The sequence below is a fragment of the Halichoerus grypus genome, chromosome 1 (genome assembly GCF_964656455.1).
Source record: "Halichoerus grypus chromosome 1, mHalGry1.hap1.1, whole genome shotgun sequence".
In the NCBI taxonomy this organism is placed as follows: Eukaryota; Metazoa; Chordata; class Mammalia; order Carnivora; family Phocidae; genus Halichoerus; species Halichoerus grypus.
Window position 1 is genome coordinate 119,036,002 of NC_135712.1, and position 5,580 is coordinate 119,041,581.

At 37.3% G+C, this 5,580-nt stretch overlaps 1 pseudogene; it reads right to left on the reverse strand.

The window, feature by feature from the left end:
• Positions 1–4,960: 4,960 nt before the first annotated feature.
• Positions 4,961–5,086, reverse strand: LOC118527434 (U4 spliceosomal RNA; annotated as a pseudogene).
• Positions 5,087–5,580: the final 494 nt, after the last annotated feature.

Consider the following 5,580-nt stretch of genomic DNA (forward strand, 5'->3'; position numbering starts at 1 on the left):
ATAAATGGACAGTCAGGGGCCAATAGCTTCATAGTTAACTGACTGTAACTTTAAATTTTTTTTTATTTTTTTGCATTTGAAACAAAAATGGAATTGCACTGGCCAGTGCTAACTCAGTGACATTTACTTTTTTTATTTTTATTTTTTGCATTTGAGACAAAAATGGAGTGGCACTGGGCGGTGATAACTCAGCGTCATTTCTCTGTTCTCTTTGTTTAGGAGGCTCTCTTTCAATTTCTCACCCAGGCAACCACTCAGTCCAAACACTTGGGCTTATCTATAAGGGTCAGTAAAAAGGCAATAATGTTGATTACTCTTCTGTAGTCAGTCTTTAAATTGGGAAAATTTAGAGCAGACAGAGATCTCTGAGATTCCCTGATCTTATACCCAGATGGGGAAACTGAGGCTCAGGGAAGGATGTGATTTGTATAATGAAGAGTTCCTAGCAAAGGGTGATCATTGGCTCTCTACATAGGCATTTGGCTCATGAAGGGATACCTTGGCTATTTTGGGTATCATGGAGGGATATCCTGTAACCTGCTGTAGTGAGTCCTGTTCCTACATTTCATTTGACACTTGTCATCCAGATGAGCAGGATAGTGGCATGGGAAAAGGCTCTTCGAGGCACATCAGGAGCACTGAGTTCCAGACCTCTCTCCATCTTATCAGGATGAGTGGCCTGGGGCACACTTTCTGAATACAAGCTCTGTACTTTTCTTTTCTTTTTGTTTTTTTAAAGATTTTATTTATTTATTTGACAGAGAGAGAGACAGCGAGGGAGGGAACACAAGCAGGGGGAGTGGGAGAGGGAGAAGCTGGCTTCCCGCGGAGCAGGGAGCCCGATGCGGGGCTCGATCCCAGGACCCTGGGATCATGACCTGAGCCGAAGGCAGACGCTTAACGACTGAGCCACCCAGGCGCCCCATCTCTGTACTTTTCTTACCACTTCACTGGGTTCAGGTAAGATGTCTCTTGAGCGTGAAAAACAAAAATTCCCAAATGATCCAAAGCTTGCATGAATTAATGAATACAGACTGTCAGTTTGGGCTGCTATAACAAAGTACCATTGATTGGGTGGCTTAAACAACACTTATTTCTCAGGAGTCTGGTAAATCCAAGATCAAGGTGCCAATAGATTTTGTTCCTGGTGAAAGCCCTATTTCTGGCTTGCTGAGTCCCTGCATGGTGGAGAGAGCAAGTTCAAGTCTCTCTTCTCCTTTTAATTAATTAATTAATTAATTAATTAATTTTAAGTAGGCTCCACAGCCAGAGTGGAGCCCAACACGGGGCTTGAACTCATGACCCTGAGATCAAGACCTGAGCTGAGATCAAGTGTTGGACGCCTGACTGACAGAGCCACCCAGGTCACCCTCTTCTTCTTATAAAGATATTAATCCCATTGTGGGTACTACACCTTCATGACCTCATTTAAACCTAATTACCTTCCAAAGGCCCCACTTCTGAATACCATCACATGGGAGATTAGATTTCAACATACGAATTTTGGGCGGACATGAACTTTCAGTCCATAACACATGCCTTTATAAGGCGATTGTTAAGACCCAATGTGTGTTCAGCGCTAGGAATATAGAGATGAAAGATGTGCTCCCTCTCCTTAGGAAGTTTCCAGGTGAACAGATGACAGCTATGGAAATAGCATCATCTAACTTGGCCAAACAATCTGTGAGTTTCCTGAGCTTAGCCAGGGGACAAGGAAGGAGGCAGGTGCCTCTGAGTGAGATCTGAGGGGCAAGAGACATAGGCTCAGAAATCCTCTCCTGCCTGCTGGCCAAGAGGTGTGAAACACAGGCTGGGAATTCATTTCTCTGGCTCTCAAAGACACCTGGGAAAATACAAATGTTGTAGGGAGGAGGCATTTTAGTTTTTTCTAGGCATCGATATTCTGGCCAGTAGATGAACATCCAGAAGTAGCAGGTAGAAGGGAGTATTGAAGAGGGATTGGGATTGGGTGGGCCACAGAGAGGAGGTCAGAGACAGGAAAGTCACCATTATGCTGCTGCCTTGTGGGGAGAGGTAATGCATCTTCACCCACTTCTTTGGCCAGATGGTTTTCTCCACACTTGTCCTCTCTTTCCTCTTTCTCATTTACAAAACTTTTCCATGGAAGGAGGTCATTTGTTGAAAAGAATCTATGGTGTGGGCTCACCCAGTCCTCCTGAGTGGTCAATAAACACCGCCATTTTTATCCTCATAGGATTTTAACTTTGCTGTTCAGTGAAAATTATAGTTCCTCTCCCCTTTGAGGATTATCTCTAGCCCATGTTAAATCTAAGCTCATGTGATGGGCCACCTACTGTGACAGGTACCAAAATTATTTTAGTATTAGTTTGAGTCATGTAATTGAGAATGTAAGATTTAAAAAAAAAAATCACATATTCAGCATCAGGCTAAAAGTAGGTTTTTCCCTCCCCCTGGCGCCCCCACTTACCATATTCCTTTGCTAAACCTCTGTCTTGCTTATCTGCAAGCTAATGTTAGCAATTCCACTATTTTCATAACATTTTGATGACTTGAAACAATTCACAAAACATCTGGAGTGGTCCCATTTAGTTGAATAATTCTTCTACCATATCCCCACTTTCAAGCTCCATATTATTGTTATTTTTAGTAATAGCTTTTTTGAGATATAATTCACATCCCCTATAATTCACTCAAAGTGTACAATTCAATGGTTTTTAGATATTCACAGGTTTGTACAACCATTACCACACTTGATTTTAGAACATCTTCCTCAAAAAGAAACCCATACCCACTAGCTGTAACTTCCCATTTCCCCCCAACCTCCTCATCCCCCAGCAACCACTAATCTACTTTCTGTCTCTATGGATTTGCCTATTCGGACATTTCATATAAATGGAGCCATACAATAAGTGGTCTTTTGTAACTGGCTTTTTTCACTTAACATAATGTTGTCAAGGTTCATCCATGTATCGATATATATCAGTATTTAGTATTTAAGTTCTTTGAATTGCCCAATACGATTTCAGTGCATGGATACACCACATTTTATTTATCCATTCATCACTTGATGGACATTTGTTGTTTCCAGTTTTTGACTATTACATCTAAAGCTGTTACAAACATTTTTGTATGAACATATGTCTTAACATGTGTTTACCTAGGAGTAGAGTTGCTGGGTCATATGGTAACTCTATGTTTAACCTTTTGGGGAATAGCCAGACTGTTTTCCAAAGCAATTGAACCATTTTACCGTCTCTCAGTGTGAGGTTTCTGTTTTCTCCACATCCTTATCAACATTTATTATTTATCTTTTTGATTTTAGCTATCTTAGGGGGTATCAAGTAGTATCTTGTGGTTTAGATTTGAATTTCCCTCATGGCTAATGATGTTGAGCATATTTGCTTGTGTTTGTTGGCTGCTAGCATATCTCCTTTCGGGAAATATCTTTTGATATTCTTTGCCTATTTAAAAATTTTTTTGGTCTTTTTGTTGTTGAATTTTATGGTATATATGCACATATGTGTGTATAGGTACGAGTCCCTTATCAGATATATGGTTTGCAAACTTTTCCTCCCCCTCTGTGGGTTATCTTTTCACTTTATTGGTAGCATTCTTTGAAGCACAAAGGTTTTAAATTTTGATGATGTCCAACTTAAGCTATCTTTTCTTTGTTGCCTTGCTTTTATTCTTCTCTAAGAAACCTCTGTTCAATCCAGGTCACAAAGATGTATGCCTTTGTTTTCTTCTAAGACTATAATAGTCTTAGTTCTTACATTTAGGTCTTTGATATATTTCACATTAGTTTTTGTATGTGATGTGAGGTGGGGTCACAGGAACTGACTTTCGAATTCATCTTTTGGTCTGTTTTCTTCTTTTCAAAGTCAATTTCAGCTTTTTATCTTTAATCACCTCATTTTTTTGCTTTCTTTACATTTATTTTGTTTTTTTTTTTTAAGATTTTATTTATTTATTTGAGAGAGAGAGTGAGAGCGAGCACAAATGAGGAGGAGAAGGAGAAGCAGGGTCCCTGAGAGCAGGGAGCCTGACCGGGGCTCCATCCCAGGACCCTGGGATCATGACTTGAGCCGAAGGCAGATGCTTAACTGACTGAGCCACCAGCGCATCCTTATTTTGTTTTTCTTATTTTAAAATTATTTAAGTGAGATGCTTAATTCATTTATTTTGATTTTTATATTCTATTTGTAGAATAATTTAAATATTTGAATTGCTCCAAATTAATTGATTAAATTAATTTTATCCCATGGGTCCTGATGTGTAAAGATTTTACATATTTTGTTTTCTAGAAATTCTGAAAATTGTTTCATCCCTTCTTTGAACTAGCAATTAAGAATTAAAAATTTTTTTTAAAATTTATTCTTTTCTAATATTCTTGCTTTATAGTTGTATCATACTGTGATTAGGGAGTATTGTCTGTTCATTTCTATGTGTTTGAATCTAGCTCAGTTTTTTTTGTGACTTAAATTATGACTGGTTTTCATGTGTATTCTAAGAGCATTTCAGGGTATAGTGCCCAATATATATTATTCAGGTCTGCTGCATATTTATATTATTTAGGTCATCTACCTACTGATTTAATATTCTTATTTACTGGACCTGTTATAGATTGAGAGGAATTAGAATCTTCCTACCACCGATCTGTTTTTTTAAAGCTATTTCTCCTTGTAAGTGCTATAATTACTATTTTTTGTTGCTTCTATGTTCCTTGTTGCATAAGTATTCATAAGTGTTAATATATTCATTGCAAGTTGTACCCATTAGCCTTGTAAACAGTGTCTTTCTTTGTATTGTTTAATGCCTTATCCTCTGAACTTAATCTTGTGTGATATTTAGGTTATGTCCTCTGCTTTTTTGTTGTTTGCATTTTCCTGTTATACCTTTGCCCATCCTTTTCTTTAAAATTTTTCTGAACCACTTTGTTTATTGTTTTATATAACTTAGGGTTTAGCTTTGCTTTGTGATCATATCCGAAATATATTTTAAATAAATAAGTTAATCCCATTTTTTACATGTTTAAGTTTTCAATTAGCAATAATTGCGCCTCGGATAAACCTCATTGGCTACGATACTGCCACTGCGCAAAGCTCCATTTTTTACATGTTTAATATGACAGCGATTTGATCTTAGTGTGGTCTATTATTTTATGTTATGTTTTTATTTAACTGTTTATTAGCAAGTTTTTACATAATGAGTTCTCTTTGCCTCTTAAAATAATTGCAGTTTCAGGAGGATTTGTATTTTTGTTCTCATAGCTCCCTTTATAATTATAACTATATTTGTTAGTGCTTTATTTCTCGAGACAGTACTGATTAGTTCCTTTGTATCAATAATGACAAAATTAATATGCTTAATTTTCCTACCTTCTCTGTTCTGTTACATCACTCAATTTTCATGATCTTAGTGTTTACCATCGTCATGTTAAAAATGTTTACAGGTACTCCTTGCTTCGTGTGTCAGCTTTGAATCATATTTTTTTTGGCTTCCACTCTTACAAATGCAATGATCTGCAAAACTACTCTACTTTTCATCTTTTCTACCCCTCCCCTTTTCCATTTTTTTTTTATTAGTTGTATCATTATG